Genomic DNA, 18,305 nt, shown 5'->3' with positions numbered 1-18,305 from the left:
AGTAGACTCAAAAGCTAAAGTTCTATTTTGGGGGTGAGGAGGACTTGAATTTCTCCAATTGAAGACATTTGCTAGTTCTCTAACCATTCTTCTTACTCTTCCTCATATTTGTATCTATATTAGTGAGACTTATTTTCACCTCAGCGGATGGAGTTTTCTTGATTTTTTGGTGGATTGAGCTAAGGCCATGGTCCATTGATATCTAGGGAGTGAGAGCAACTAATAGGTTGACCAAAAATGGAGAATTTAAGGCAAGGTGGAAGTTGTATAGTTTATTCATGAAACCCTAGTGAATGAGATAAAAGTTTTTACCCCATCTTTCTTTTTCCTAGCCTTATAGACATTGTCTTCCATTGAAATAATATATGAAAAGGAAATTTGACCTAGGTTCCTAAAATGGTTGAGAATGGGGAAATGATAGTAATAAAGTACTTGGAAGCAATCCTTAATGGTGATTTACCTCATTATGGCATAGAAAATTGAATCTGAGGAATTTGGAAGATCCTCTCTGGAAAACCCACCACACATTCAAATTGGTTCCTCATTAAAGTTGAAGAACATCTTCAAACTAGTTTCATCATTCACTTTGGCCTACTTACAATAATTCTTGCCTCCCAAGAAAAGCCCTCCAACCTTAAAAATAACCTCTTGCACAATTTTCAATGGCATCCTATTGGTGTTCACTTTTCTATCATTATACAAGTTGATGAATTGCATCAAGAATGCTATGCTCTTTAGGTTAGATGAATACATTAAATTTTGTGACAAATATGGAATTACCTGGTATACATCTTCCCCATACCATCTTTGAGGAAATGGGTAGGAAGAATCTAGTAATAAAAGCATCTTGAAGATTATTAAAAGGATTCTATATAGAAGAAAAAGGCTTGGGACTCAAAGTTTCCTTTAAAATTATGGGAAAACCAAGTGATAGTGAAGAGGGCAATTGGTTTTGTACCTTTTCATCTAGTGTATGGGATTCATGCAATGTTACCTCATAATAAGTTGATTAGGGTGAATAAATTCATTCAAAAGTAAGAGTATGATATAACCGATGATATGAATTGTAGGTCAAATTATATCAGTGAGTTGGATGAGAATATAAGCTAAGAATGCTAAATTACACTTGTAGATGGAACATCTTTATGATAAAAGGGCTACAAACAAAAAAATTTGGGTATATGATTTGGTGTTACTCTAGAATGCTATACTTGAGGATAAGGGTCAACATGGAAAGATTGACCCTATTTGATTAGGACCTTGTATGATTCACATCAAATGGGGAGAGGACTTGTATGTTATTAGAGAACCCTCTAGTGATATTTTTGAACTATTAATTCATGAAAAGTTCTTGAAAAAGTACTTCCATTAGAGGTATCTATTTTCCATGAACACTAGATTAGGATTGTACATCCTCTAGGTTCTATGAATAAGTGTGTGTCCTTCTTGTTATGTGTTTCTTTGTACATATGCTTGGTTTGTTTTCTATTATTTTTCTTGTTTTACCCTATTTGATTAAAATATTGTAATTTTTGTGGCCCACTTCAACCCAAGATTCTAGATATTCTTGTATGGAGAAAAGTTGCACACCATCCCTAGACATAGCCAATGGTAGCAATATTTTTTAATAGGCTAGGAATTCTAAAAATTATGTCACCAAAATTGAATTATTTTTCTACTAAAAGTTTCTCTAAATTTTACTCATCATGAAATTTACCTAAGTCTAAAACCTTAGGTCTACCTTGAGATTCATGTTTTTCCCTTTATAATACTTCATTCTCCACCCATGTTTTAAAAATATTATTTTTTTCCTTGTTTGCAACTTCACATATTGTATAATCATTATATTTGGTAAGGTTGTGAAGTGGTAATGTGTTCAAGATTGTAACATCTTGTGCCTTTTTCAATTATTTATATTTGAAGCAATAATCTTGTGATATGAGGTTACTGTGACTTCACTACGACTTTTTGTCTTTTGAAGATGAAGTTTTTGAGGTTATGGATATGGTTATCTCACTTCATAGTGTAACTTCTCCACAATAAAGTTAAAATAGCATCAAACTACTACAAAGTGGCAATGTACACCTTTGGCAATTGTCATAGCTTCTCCATGGTTAATAACTTGACCTAGTCTAAAGTTGCAAGGTTATGATGAAAGGGCTTATACTGGGAGTCTTACTTCATCGTGATATTTATAAATAAGGTGTAAAAGTTTTTGATGTTGTGAGTAAAGGTTCATGAAAAATTCGTAGGATGACATATGGTGAAGTCTTTTGCCACATGGATGAGTCAAATTTTGATGGTTCTAATATATCAACAACTAATATAAGTGCTCATTGAATCATGTGGGCTAAACCCTATGGTTATTGCATGAGTTCACATCACTAATAAGAAATGTTAATCGTAGGGTTCTACAACCATTATAAGTCATCTAATGGGCCAAGTACAAGACCTCTTGGTTGTTAGTCTATAACTACTTAATTGTTATGGTGTTGTGAGGAAGGTTCTAAAGATTTGAATAGGACAAAAATAGGACCTATCCTTAACCCTAATTCCCAAAAGGAATGATCCAAATTTATTAGCCACAAGGAAGTGATGAATGCACAAATGAATCAAGCAATGGATAATATGAAGAAGGAGGAGATCATATGATCTTTCTATGGAAGGTAAGTACTTAAAATGTTGAATAAATAGAAGACAAATGCTTAACCTAATGTAGGATAAATATGGAATAGGTTAATTTTGGATAGCTATGTTTAGTTTCTAGGAATTATACAACTAGATTTGGATTGGAAACATCGAGATGGAGAGAACCCATAAATTTTTTGTCCTTTTGATGGTAGGTTGACCTTGACCCAGTTAGAGGGACACAATCTTACCCTAGGGCACAATTGTATCCCAAAAAGGTGAGCTTGACCTTCACTACTTTGACAAAATTTATGTTCATGAATCTTGTAAGTTTGATGAAAAGGGCATCCAAATCTATACTTTAATTTGCTGCTCGACACCCATATCTACAAGAAAATTTATTTTTTTGTTTGGATGGGAGGTTTGGCTTGGTCAAACCCTAGTTTGGAATCAACCTTAAAACCTAATTGAAATTGTAATATGTATAAACAAAGAAAATGAAACTATTCACCTTTCTTATATTGAAATCCTTGTGGAGGATTTAAATCATTGAATCCACATGTACAGATGCTCCAAATGAATGTAGAAATGTATGTAGGATGTCTCAAATCAATGACATTAGATCTTCAACACCAATCTTGAACTGATCTTTGCATTGGAAGAGGCATGGATGAATGTAGATGGAGAAACCTTCAAGAAGAGGACTCCATAGAGATTGAATCCTTCAATGGCTAAAAATGGACCTCCTTGAATTGGATCTTGAATGCTTGAATTCTTGAATTTTTGATGGATAATAGAGCTGCTCATAGAAAGTGGATGGTTGATAATAAAACTAGATGGATCAAATAAGAGAAGAAGGCTTCCTTATATAGAGATCTAGGGCACAATCTTCTAGAGAAGGCTGACATGGGAGCATTAAATCCCAATTAACCTTAACCCCTAGAAATGGACCTAGATTAAATGTAATTCAGGAGTCTACCATTTTGAAACTAGAAACAGTCAACTTGGAAGCAAGAAAATGGAACTTTTTGAAGCTCGATATCCTGAAACTCCTAGAAATTGAAAATTAGACCTAGGGTCAAGGATGAGATCAATGCTACCCTAATTCAAGGTCATGGTCATCCTTGAACTAGGTTAGGTTTGAGGTTGACCTTCACCCAGAAAGTCAAATTCCTTAGTTTCACATAGAAATTTGTTAGAAAGAGGTTGAAAATAGAGAAAGAGAAGAATAACATGGGAAAATAAGCTAGATCCATGCAAAGACCTATTCAAGGAGCTTGGCATGACCTGGGCAAACAACTTAATCAGAGGGATAAACACTCTTAATATGGAATTTCTTCCATTTTAAGGTGATATAAGATAAAGCGCCACTTTGTGGTAATCAAAAAAATGGTGCTCAAAGATTTGTGGTCTTGTAGATAAGGAAATGTGTGACTTTCTTAGTTAGACCTAAGAGAAGGATAAAATAGTTGCAAAGCTATGAGAAGAATGAAATATGATGACTAGAAGTTCATTCAACCCACACATGATTTAAGGCTATGGTTTTGAAGTGGAGATTCTTTTGAAAATGTATCACAAAGGCATAAATATTGGGATCTAACTATGATGTTACAATAGGCATGAAAGATGAAGTTGTAGTTTCACAATAGGTAGGAGGGTTATGAGATAAAATATTATAGTAATGTGATAATATTGGTAGAGCTCACTAGCTTAGGATCACAACATTTTAGTTGAAAAGTCATGGAGGATATTATGAGGGATAGGTAGGTGGGCTCTCAGCTAGTGAATTATTGCCATGCTAGCTTGAGTAAAATTATATACAAAAGCCACCAAATCTTTGTTAAAATAATTTTTAAATTTTTTTAAAGGGAATTCATGCATGAAAATTTAAATTTAGTTAATTTTCTTCCTTTCTTAATGAAGGCTACTCAATTGTTATAAAAGGTTACAACTACAGAACTTTTGAAGAAAAAATATGTAGAGATAAGAAATTCCTAAGTTCATAGAGATTTATATAGGAAACTATGAAGTTAGATATGGAAGATCAAAGTACACCAAAAGATGAAGCCAAGGGGGAAGAGGTTCCAACACCTGCAAGTTAGGCTAGAGTAAAGAAGCCAAGTGTGTACATGGAAGAACAAATGGAATTGTTTAATGAATCTTCAAATTTGTATTTTTCTAACACATATGAGTAGAGGGATCCTTTTATCTTCTATAGGGATTCCATATGTCTAGATATGAATGGAAGGAAGTTGTTTATGTATTTTTATAACAATAGGCTGAAATGGACTTTGACTTTGAATCAATGGAACATGAATTTAGGTAAACTATTTGTACGTAATGTATTTGTTGATGTTGATCCTACAAAATATTTGAATAAGGCTTACAATCCTGATACTTAGTCATTTCACAAAAAAGGTAGGAGTATATTGTGCACTTTGGATAGATCTATATTCATTGAAGCATTTAGACTCTAGGGGCCTACGATTTTTGAGATTAAATTGGAATATTTTGAGGAGTTTTCTAACAAACAAAAAATATATTTCACTAGCAAGGTCAAGAAATGGCACATTTTAAGGAGAAAGAAGTAGGTGGCAGGAATTCCAATGTATTAGAATGTAAATTCTATAGAGCTAACTTAGAGGGGGGTGTCAATCAATTATCCAACTATCAAAACATTTATCAACTATATTAATCCTTAATCATGTTAACAAAATAACTAGAAACCATAAGAATATACACATACACAATAACACCATATATTTTAACTAGGGAAACCCTTGGTCATAGGGAAAATCCCAATGAGAATGGTACCAATAAAATGATGTGCCAATATAAAAGTTTCTTGTAAGAGGAGGGTGTGTGTAGGATCATGGTGTGCCAAAAAGTGGCGATCTAAAAAATTTGTAGTTCTAAAATATTTGAAACCATTTCAAAATCTATTCTAACTTTTTTCCCACCCACCCTGATACTAAATGAAAACAATTGATATCTTTATAAGGTCTACTATATTTTTTAATACCAAACCTTTATGGTTAATTTTAAAAACATCCTAAAAATGCACTTTTGGTCTATTTTTATGTGATTTTTACTTCAAACATGTAGTTGATGACTTTTTTTTTCACCAAAATTTGATGAAATGAAAAGGGTTTCTAAAGAATGTTCTTATCTTTCCATAAATGTAAGGTTTGTAAAATTATGATTTTAGTAAATGATTATTACTTATTTTCTAACGGAATTACATATAAAGTGTTGATTGACACACTACTTGAAAAAAAACTATAACTTTCAAATGGTACAACATTTTTTAAATCCAAAAGATGCATTACATTCTATGTTTGTTCTACTATAAGGGAGAAAATGAAAAATTGAATTTTATAGAGTTTTGAATTAGTTAAGGTGGTCAAAGATGAGAGTCTTTTAATTCCAAAAATACTAAAATCAAAAATTAACTATTTATTATTTATTTAGAATAAAAATATCCAAAAATATGTGTCACATCTAGGCACGAGTCTACTACTTATATTTAGAATATTATTAAAAAATAATATCATTTGATTTTGATTAAGGTGGTTAGACATACATCTACTTCTTATTTTTGTTTTAAAATTTTTGTAATATTGTATTAAAATTCAAAATTTTGACCACTTTTTTTTTTAGATAATTCCTAGTAGTTTAGAAACTAGATTCAATTTGCTAGAGATTCTTTCTCTCAACTTTTTGATATAAAACTAGTAACAAGTATAAAATTTCACATCAAGGTTACATAACCTTCATTTTCTGATTTTTTTTTACCACTTAAGTACATAGTTTGGTTGACTATGATTCTACACATACCCAGGATGGACTATGTTAGGAGCCAATGGAATACATTCAATACATATCAGTCCTTGTTAGGAGACTTTGAATCGCTATTACAAGATTCCAACCAAGTTAGGAGTTGTGCCATCCATATTAGGAGTTGTAGAAGGTAGAAGGACCCATTGTCTAAACAACTTAAGTGGAAAGATCACCAAACTCACTATCTAGCTGATCTCTATATTATTCCTTATAGAATAATAGAAATGAATAACTTGAACTCATCTATCTTCTTGACTAGACTAAACCTCTTCTAATCTCAATACTAGATCACCAATTTTGCATCCAAATAATCCCTTGGATTGCTTACATGCATTTATCAACTTTGCATATCACTTTCTCAATACAAATAGAACATATACATAATACAAAAGGAAATAACCTTCCTTTATACAATATAATCAAAATAATTCCTGAGTTGGCCTTGAGGCTTTCCCAATTAATTATAATCAGACCTCTTTAAGATTAACATTCATTTTAAAATTACAAACCATTGTCAAATAATAGTGTTCTTAAATATTCTAAATGTGTGATATCAAACCTTGCACATTGGCTGACATCATCACCAAGATCTCCACTATCACTATGTAACTTTTTTCATCATGATTCTATTCCTATAAAGGGACAGAATCCAAATTTGAGGTACTCTATTTATACACTGTCTTCTATAATTATTGAATAACTCTCACATATCATTGACTATCTATACACACATTCACTTCACCAAGATACAAACTATAACATATCCTCAACTGAGTTTGACCTCATCATCAATACACAATCTATATGATATCTTTTTTTATCTATTACTTTGCTAATATTTATAGGAAAAAAATTTATTTTGTGGAGACTGATCATGGAAGTACATACTCCATAAGAAAAGAAATTGGGGCTATTTTATTGGTATTTTTTGGTTGACATGTTGTAACTAATTTTAACCCTAAAGTGAAAAAGTTAGTTGTATAAGAGGGATTAGGGTTAGGGATTACCATAATTTATGATGCAAAAATTGCTTCTTGTGGTGGTATTGAGTTGTAAGTGATTACAAATTATAATCATGTTGTAATCACTAGATCATAATAATATTGGACTCATTTTTTTGTAGACATAGCCGAGGGATTGGGTGAAACACGTTAAATCTTGGTGTCTTGTGTTAACTTATATGAGATTCATTATTTTATGATATTGTTTTTATTTGCAAGTAATTGTTATTTCTATTTATGGTTTATCATAATAATTGGTATTAGAGTGAGGTTGTTTTTTAGTTATCCTTTACAGGAGTCTCACGGTTGAGTGGAAGTTTTATGGCTAAGTGGTAGTGATAGCAGTTGAGGATAAGATGAAGGTTGACAAGTTTAATGGACCAAAATTTTAGTTATGGAAAATGAAAATGGAGGACTATATTCTATTGAGAAAATATTGATGCAAGTATGAGAATGTGTTTCAATCATTGTTTTGTCATTAATGCCAAACCTGCTACCTCTTGGTGAGATAATTGATTAGTTGATTTGAATACTATAATTTTTTTGATTGATGAAGATTATTTGATCAAATGAGATAATAAGAGCACCTAGAGGAAAGGTTGAGTTATGGTATGTCAAAGGAGTAAAAGGATTAGGTAAGATAGTGATGATATAGTGTATTGTTTATCTACTTCAAGCTACAAAGGATGGATAAACTAAGTATAGAAGAACAAGGAAGAAGAATTGTGTGTACTAAGCTTGGTTGATTTCACAATAGGTGATGAGAAATGTTAGTGCAAGTTGAGCAAAAAATCACTTGAATCTGAGTAAAGTGAAGATTCATTCTATGTCAAGTGAATATAGTGTAAGTTGAGTAAAGTTTAGTTGGTGTCGAGCATCAACAAACTTTAGTATGTTTCAAGTGAACTCTAAGTAGATGTCAAGAAACATAGTGTGTATCAAGCATCAAAGGTTTATTAATGTAGAGTGATAGAATTATGAGTTAGACTATGGGTTTGACAAAATTTGAGCCACAATACTTGTATTCTTGGATTGTGTGAACTGTGTGGAAGATAAGCTTGATGAGCTAGTGGCAGAGAATTCAAGGAGGATTGTGAAGGAAGTTTCTAGAGGGAGAAAAATGAAAAAGTTGTAAGATTAAATGAATTTGACCTAATCATAGAATAGATGATTGTGATTAAATAGAAAAATATCTAAATTCTCTTTCTAAGGGGATACAAGGCATGAAGCAAAAAATGGCATGTGCAAGAACCCAAGGAAGACAAGGAGTCTAGGATATTTCTTCATATGGTAACCAAACTATAGAGTCTACAACTCACATGAAAATCCAGAAGGCTTAAGGAGATGAATGGTTGAGGGGTGGAAAATCTACTAGAGCTGAAGTGAATGAAGCTAAGAAGAATGGAGGACTGAAATACATATCTGTAATATGCAAGTGAGTTGTAATTTGTTGCCAGATCAAGCCTTAATATTACTCTCTAATCATTGTATCACTTTAGGGTAAACCCTTTAAATTAAGGTTAAACTAATCGTTATTTGTAAATCTTTTAACTAAGTGGCATTCTAATGGAATGGTCTAAAGTCCTCTAACAAGGCTCACTCTTAACAGGGTGAATGAAATCCTTTAACCAAGTCACATTTAATAGTGTGCACTGTAACCTTTATTAGGTTGGCCTTTCACAGGGCATCACTTTAGAAAAGTGAGAATTAGTTGCATGTTTCTAGTGATTTTTGACAAATTGGGTTTCCACATAAAATCATTGTGTCATATGTGTGAATGATTTTGTTATGTTTCATGTTTACAATTTTGCAAAGTGATTTTACCTAGGAAAATAACCTATAAGTTTAAGTTTTGAATGATATAATGGATGCATGCAAGATATATGATAAGGAGATGCATGTATGATTTTTGTTAAGCACTAAAAACTTTTATTGGGAGTTTTGGCTTTTAGATAATTGATTGAAACCCCTCCCCCCTCTCTCTCACTTATTCTAAACTATTCCAACATATTTATTAAAATGATTTATTTTGAAGGAAAAACAAACAAATAGGGAATTGTGACAAATGAGGACAAGGATATTTTAGATAGAAAGGCACTTGGAAGCATTTGAATATGCTTGGCATGATTCCTGACATTTAACATTACAAAAATGGGGACAATGGAAACATTGATGGAAACCCTTGCAACTCTAAATGAAAAGCTCTTTACTTATATTAAGATATTTCTCATGAAGTGTGTTAGGAATAAATCATGAATATAAATAACAATTACATGCAAATATCAAAAAATAAAAGATCACACATAAAAGAACACAAGACACCGAGATTTAATGTGGTTCACCTAAACCCTGGGCTATGTCCACCAAATAGCAAGTCCAATATTTTAACAATCCAATGATTAGAACCTAATTAAAATCTATAATCTCTTATAGCTCAATTCTACCATAGGAACCAATTTCACATCACCTTATGAAATAGTCCCTAAGCCTAAGCCCTTTTATACAAGTATTAAACCACTTTAGGGTTATAATTAATAATTACATGTCGGCCCAAAATCCAAATAAAATAGGGCCCAAATTAATTTGTTTGGCCCCAAAGAATTTATGAAGTATGTACAATACTTTTCTAATTAGTCACTACAATCTAAAAATCTTCCACTTGGGGACTAATCAGGCTCCACTTTAGACAGCAATCTCCCACTTGGGGACTAATCAAGCTCCACTTTAGATAGCAATCTCCCACTTGGAGACTGATACTTTAGCTATGTTGTTATCCATAAGGCTCTCATTGGACCAAACCACCCTGGATGCTATTGTTCTTTTATTCATGTTTAGTATAGAAGAGCAACCAAAGCTGAAGAGAAGTTCAACTTCTCCCTTATTACTACCTTTGTAAACATATATGTTGTATTGTCATCTGTATGTATCTTATCTAGCTTTAATTTTCCATCCTCCAAAATTGACTGAATGAAATGGTACCGCAGTTGTATGTGTTTGGTCTTTGAATGCAAAGCTGAATTCTTTGCAAGATGAATGGCACTCTGACTATTTGTAAAAAAATAATTATCCTTCTGACAATGTCCCAATTCTTCCAAGAAGAACTAAAACCATATCATCTCCTTGGATGCCTCTGTAGCAGCAACATACTCAGCCTCTATACTGGATAAAGCATTTAAATTTTGTAACCTAGAAACCTAGCTCACAACAACCCCACTAACAATAAAGAAATAACCTATAGTAATATCCTTAGCCAAATCTAAGTCAACATAGCCCTCAAAATCAATATTAAAGCCCCCAAAGTGTAAACAATTATTGGATGTTCCTCTCAAATATCTTAGAATCCATTTGATCACATTCCAATGCTCAATTCCTGGATGGCTCATATAACTGCTAATGACTCCCACTACATGTGCAATATGTAGCCGTGTACATACCATAACATACATCAAGCTTCCTATAGCTGAAGCATAAGGTATCTTGGGCATCTTATCCTCCTCTTCTTGTATCTTGGGACACATCTCCTTAGCCAACTTCAAATTCCCAGGTAAAGGTGTGCTGACAACCTTAGCATTCTCCATAGAGAAACGTTCCAAGACCTTGTCAACATAATCAGCTTGAGATAGTGTCAATTTCCTATTCTTCCTATCTCTGCAAATCTTAATACCAAATATTTTTTTTGCTACCCACAAATCCTTCATAGAAAATACATGTGCTAATTGGCATTTTAGCTCCTTAATATGATCCATGTTAGACCTAGCTACAAGCATATCATCAAAATATAAACATAAAATAATATAGCTGTCATCATCCAACCTCTTAAAGTAAACACAATGATCTGAATGACATCTATTGTATCCATGCTCATGCATAAAATTTTCAAATTTTAGATACCATTTCCTAGGTGCTTGTTTCAAGCCACTTCAATTTGCACACTAAGTTCTCCTTACCTTTGACCTCAAATCCCCATGGCTAATCCATATATATCTCTTAATCCAAATCACCATAAAGAAAATTTGTTTTAACATGAACCTTCTCTAAATAAAAATCTTCAATACCTACAATACCTTAAAAAATATGGATAGAAGTCATTTTAACAACATGAGAAAATATCTCATCAAAATTGATTCATTTTTTTTTGTGCAAATCCTTTTACAACTAACCTAGCTTTAAATATTTTCTTACCTCCTTCCTCTTCTTTCAACCTATAAAGCCACTTATTCTATAAAGGTTTTCTACTTGTAGGCAACTTGCATAAATCTGATGTCTTATTCTTCAACAAAGATTCCATTTCATCTTTCATTGTAGACTCCCACTGAATCTTTGAATCCACCTACATAGCTTCATCATAAAATTTAGGTTCACTAGTATTAGTAAGTAAAATAGAATACAAAGAGGGAGAAAATCTTTCTGGAGGTCTAATTTTCCTTTTTGCCCATCTAACATTCACTAGTGTGTGTGGTATATGTTGAAGTTGTTGCACATCATGAGGAATGGGTAGAACATCATCTTTTAGAGTATCATCCAACACTATATAATCATCTCCTTTCTTCTCATGTAGCTACAATAGATCTTTGTACAACACTTTCTCATTGAATATGACATCCCTACTTCTTACAATTTTATGATTTTCAAAATCTAAAAGACTATAACCAAATTCATTAATGCCATATCCAACAAATACACATTATTTTGACTTAGCTTTTAGCTTGGTTCTATTTTTAGAATCTATATGAGCCAATGTTGCACAACCGAAGGTCTTCAGAAAACAATAACTCACCTTCATACCAGTCCATGCTTCCTCTAGAATACCACGACCCAAAAGAGTAGATTGACCACTATTAATCAAATATATAGCAATATTGACAGCCTATACCCACATGTATAAGGTCAACCCAATATGCAACCTCATGCTCCTTGCATGCTCCATGATAGTCCTATTTATGTGTTCAACCACTCCATTTTCCTACGGAGTCCTTGGAACAATTTTCTATCTATGAATACCATTAGTGGAGCAATAATCTTCAAATTCATGATTGCAATACTCACCACCATTATCAAATCTAAGACATTTTAATTTCTTACTAGTCTCATTTTCAACAAAGAATTTCCATTTCTTAAAAGTTTGAAATACATCATATTTTTGTATAAAGAAATAAATCCATAATTTTTTAGTTGTGTCATCAATAAATGTAACATAATAAAGAGAGCCACCAAGGGAAGATACCTAAGATGGTCCCCATACATCTATATGCACAAGCTCTAATTTCTCCTTTTTGTTTTCCTTCCCAGTCTTCACAAAACTCACTCTCTTTTGTTTTCCGTACACACAAATTTTGCATAAATTGATATTAATACAATTCATACCTGGTAAAACATTCTTTGAATGAAGTACTTTCATACCTTTCTCACTTACATGCCCAAGTCTGTTGTGCCACAACATTGTATCAAAATTTATAGCAGCTATTTGTTCTGCCTACTCAATAGCAACAATTGTTCTTGAACATTCATTTTTCTTTGAAAGAATTAGAGTAGAAGGAACAATATGACTTGTACAAAGATATATGGTGCCTAATTTCACACCTTTTTCTACTACAAGGGAAAATTTTGAAACCTTCCAATTTTTATCTTTAAAAGTAACTACACAAACCTCATCACCGTGTTGCCCTACTGAAATTAAATTCCTCCTTAGCCTTGGAACATGTCTTACCTCATGTAGTAGCCAATGATTCCCATTCTGCAACTTAATATTAAGTTTTTCCTTTCCAACAATCTAACAGGGTTTATTGTCCCCTAAATAAACAAGCCTAAAATCTCCTTGGACATAATCAATAAAATATCCTTTATGAGGTGTAGCATGAAATGAAGCACCAAAATCTAAAACCCATGAATCATCAATACTTTCTAAAGAAAGAAGCAAATAATCCTCTTTGAATTTTTTACTTACCATATTTGCCTCCTTGTCTCCATCTGGTTTAGCTCCTTCATTTTTCTTTCAATTCCAACAATCTTTTTTTTTATTCCCTAGTTTCTCAAAATAACAGTAGTCATTCAATCCTCTTGTTTGAAAGCTCCTCCCCTTTGACTTTCCTCTTGATTTCTCATGATTTTCAGAATTATTTCCTCTTTCAATCATTCTTTCTCAACTTTATGCATTCAAAGAACTCTTAGAGGTAGATCTACCTAAGGATTTCCTACAAGTTTCCTCACTCAAAATAAAACTCATCACATCATCATATTTTAGGGTACTAGATCTAGGAATAGAATTGCTTAGAGGCATTACCAAGACATTCTAGCTTTCAGGCAAAGAACACAAAATCAAGAGAGCCCTAATTTCTTCATCAAAATTGATACCCATAGAAGATAATTGACTAGTACTAGTATTAAACTCATTTAAATGATCTACAATAGATTCACCTTCTTCCATTTTCATATTAAATAAATGCTTCATGAGAAATATCGTGTTTTAAGTGAAAGACTTTTCATAGTGTTTTCATAGTGTTTTCATCAACTCTTCTATTGTCTTTTCTTTTTTAATATTAAATATCATCGATGGTGCTAGGCATAATCAAATTCTTTGAAGTTCCTTTCTATCCAAAAGATCCCATTCATCATTTGATGTAGATGCCTGATTCTTGGTTTTTCCTTCCAATGGCTTCCATAAATCCTTCTGATAAAGATAGTCTTCCATTTGCATCTTCTATAACTAAAAGTTCTGCCCATTAAATCTGTCAACCCTTAGCTTACCTTCATCTTCCCATCGCTCTCACTTGACCATGAGACTCCCACTCAACTATGAGACTTTCTTGTAGAGGATAACTAAAAATTGACCTAGCTCTGATACCATTTGTTAGGAATAAACCATGTATAGAAATAAAAATTACACGCAAATATAAAAAATATCAAAAAATAATAGATCACATTGAAAAGAACACAAGATACCAAGATTTAATGTGGTTTACCCAAACCCTAGGCTACATCCACCAATAGCAATTCCAATATTTTTATAATTTAGTGATTACAACCTAATTATAATTCATAATTCCTTATAGCTCAATACCACCACATGGACCAATTTTACATCACCTTATGAAATAGTCCTTAACCCTAATCCCTTTTATACAAGTATTAAACCACTTTAGGGTTATAATTAATAATTACATTGGGAATTTATGAAGTATGTACATTACTTTTCTAATCAATCACCATAATATAACAAAGTGTTTATTTAATATGAAGATGGAAGAACGTGGATATGTTTAAGATCACTTAAAAAAGTTTAATACTATTACTAGTCAATTATCTTCTATGAATATTAATTTTGATGAATAAAGTAGTGCTCTCTGGATTTTCCATTCTTTTTCTGAAAGAAGGAATGACTTGGTAATGGCTTTGAGTAATTCTATTTTTAGATCTACTACCCTAAAATATGATAATGTGGTCAGTGTTATTTTGAGTGAGGAAACTCCTAGAAAAACCTTAGATGGATCTATATTAGGAAGTACTTTAAATGTACAAAGTGGAGGTAAAGTGATTGAGAGAGGAAACAATGATGAAAATAATGGGAAGTCGAGAGGAATGTCAAAGAGAAAGTCGTCTGAATCCAAAGGACTAAGAGATTACTGGCATTGTGGAAAACTAATGCATAAGAAGAAAGACTTTTGGAATAAAAACAAAAATGAAGGAGATAAAATAGAAGGGAACATAGAGGAATATGTGGTAAGTAACACATCTATAGATGGTGCTTTGATTATTTCTTTAGAAACTATTGATGATTCATGGGTTTTAGATTATGGTGCTTCATTTCATGCTACACCCCATAGAGGTTATTTTCTTGATTATGTCTAAGGGGATTTTGGTCTTATATATTTTGGGGATAATGAACCCTATCATATTTTTGGACAAGAAAAATTTAAGATTATGTTGCCAAATTTGAATCATTGGCTACTACACAAGGTAAGACATGTTCCAAGGCTAGGTAAGAATTTAATTCTAGTAGGGCAACATGGTGATGACGGTTGTGTAGTTACTTTTAATGATAAAAATTGAAAGGTTACAAAAGGTTCTCTTGTAGTAGAAAAATGTGTGAAAGTAGGCACTTTATATCTTTGTACAGATCATAATGTTCCTTCTACTTTGATTATTTCAAAGAAAAATGAATGATCTTGACAATAGTGGTTGTAATTGATCAGGGAGAACACATAATTGCTGTAGATTTTGATATAGTGCTATGACACAGAGGACTTGGGCATGAGTAAGAAAGGTATGAAATTAATTCATTCAAAGAAAATTTTACCAAGTCTAAAATGTTTCAATATGGATTTATGTGAAAGTTGTGTGTATAGAAAACAAAAGAGAGAAGGTTTTGTAAAGAGTGGGAAGGAAAAGTAAAATGAGAAATTAGATCTTGTGTATATCAATGTATAGGGATTAGCTTAGGTAACATCACCTGGTGGATCTTGTTTATGTTACATTTGAAGTGATGATGCACCTAAAAAAGTATGGGTTTATTTCCTTAGAGAGAAATTTGATGTATTTGTAACTTTTAAAAAATTAAAATACTTGGTTGAAAATGAGACTAGCACGGGATTAAAATATCTTAAATTTGAGAATGGCAGTGAGTATTGTAGTCATAAATTTGAGGATTATTACTTCATTAATGGTATTCATAGATAAAAAGCTATTCCTAAGACTCCACAGGAAAATGGAGTGGTTAAACGCATGAACATAACTATAATGGAGTGCACGAGGAGCATGAGGTTGCATGCAAGGTTGCCCTTAAATATGTGGGTAAAGGTTGCCAACACTGCTATATATTTGATTAATAGAGGTTCCTCTACTCCATTGGGTTGTGGTATTCCAGAGGAAGCATGGACTAGAAAGAAGGTGAGTTAATCTTTTCTCAAAAATTTTAGTTGTGAATTATTTGCTCATATAGATTCTGAAAATAAAACCAAGATGGAAGCTAAGTCAAAAAAATGTGTATTTTTTGGATATGGCATTAATGCATTTAGTTATAGGCTTTGAGATTTTCAAATTTGTAAAATTGTGAGTAAGGATGTCATATTCAATGAGAAAGTGTTCTACAAATATCTATTGCAGCAACATGACAAGAAAGAAAATGAATATGTAGTGTTGGATGACACTCCAAAAGATGATATTCTAGTAATTTCTTATAATCTACAACAATCACAACAATAAATACAACACAAACCAATGAATGTTTGATCATCAACAAGGCTAAGTAGACCTCAAGAAAGGTTTTCTCCTTCTTTGTATTCTATTTTACTTACTAATGTTGGTGAATGTGAATGTTATGATGAAGTTTAGTAGGTGCATACAAAGATTTAGTGGGAGTCTATAATGAAAGAAGAAATTGATTGTTTGCTAAAAAATCCGACATGGGATTTATGCAAGTTGGGCCTACAGGTAAAAGGGCTTTACAAAATAAATGGGTTTATATGTTGAAAGAATAGGAAGGAGGTTAGAAAATATTTCAAGCTAGGAAATTATAAAAGGATTTGCACAAAAAAATGGTATTGAATTTGATGAGATATTCTCTCATATTGTTACAATTACTTCTATATGCACTATTTTAAGTATTGTGGCTATTGAAGAGTTGCATTTAGAGTAGTCTGATGTTAAAACAACCTTTCTTCATGCTGATTTGGACAATGACATATATATGGAACAACCATAGGGATTTAAGGTCAAGGGTAAGGATAAATTAATGTGCAAATTGTACAAAAGTTTATATGGTTTGAAGCAAGCCCCTCGGCAATGGTATCTAAAATTTGATAGTTTTATGCCCAAGCATGGATATAGTAGGTGTCATTCAAATCATTGTGTTTATTTCAAGAAGTTTGATGATGACATCTACATTATTTTACATTTATATATTGATGATATGCTTGTACCTAGGTCTAATATGGATTATATTAAGGGGTTAAAGGCATAGTTAGTACATTCATTTTCTATAAAGGATTTATGGGTAGAAAACCAAATCCTTGGTATGGAGATTTTTAGATAGAGGAAGAATAGGGAATTGACATCATCTTAGGTTGATAATATTGTGAAGTGTTGTAATATTTCTCTGTGGAGAATGCTAAAGCTATTAGCACACCTTTACCTAGTCATTTGAAGTTGACTAAAGAGATTTGTCCAAAGACATAGGAAGAGGAGGATAAGATGTCCAAGGTACCTTATACTTTAGCCATAGGAAGCTTGATGCATGTTGTGATATGTATGAGGCCTGATATTGCACATGCAATGGGAGTTGTTAGTAGGTATATGAGTCATATAGGACTTGATTATTAGAATGTAGTTAGATGGATTCTCAGATACTTAAGGGGGACATTTAGTATGTGTTTACATTTTTGGGGATCTACTACTAATTTATAGGGCTATGTTGACTCATATTTGGCAGGAGATATTGATACTATGCAGAGTACTATAGGTTGTATATTTACCATTGGTGGGGCAGTAGTGAGATGGATTTCTCAGTTACAGAAGGTTAATACTTTATCCACTATAGAGGCAAAGTATATTTCTGCTATAAAGGAAACCAAGGAGATTATATGACTTCATTTCTTCATAGAATAATTGGGACACCAATAGAGGGATAATTATTTATTTATAGATAACAAGGGTTTCATTCATCTTGTAAAAAGTTCTCCCCTATATTCAAAGACAAAACACATATAATTACAATACCATTTCATTCGATCATTTATTGATGATGGGCAGTTAAATCTAGACAAGATACATACAAATGAAAATCCAATAGATATGTTTATGAAGGTAGTGATAAGGGAGAAGTTTAACTCCTCTTCAACTTTA

The sequence above is a fragment of the Cupressus sempervirens genome, chromosome 7 (assembly GCF_028749045.1).
Source record: "Cupressus sempervirens isolate cs-2001-9-10 chromosome 7, ASM2874904v1, whole genome shotgun sequence".
NCBI classification, from domain to species: Eukaryota; Viridiplantae; Streptophyta; class Pinopsida; order Cupressales; family Cupressaceae; genus Cupressus; species Cupressus sempervirens.
Note: the sequence above shows the minus strand (reverse complement) of the source record.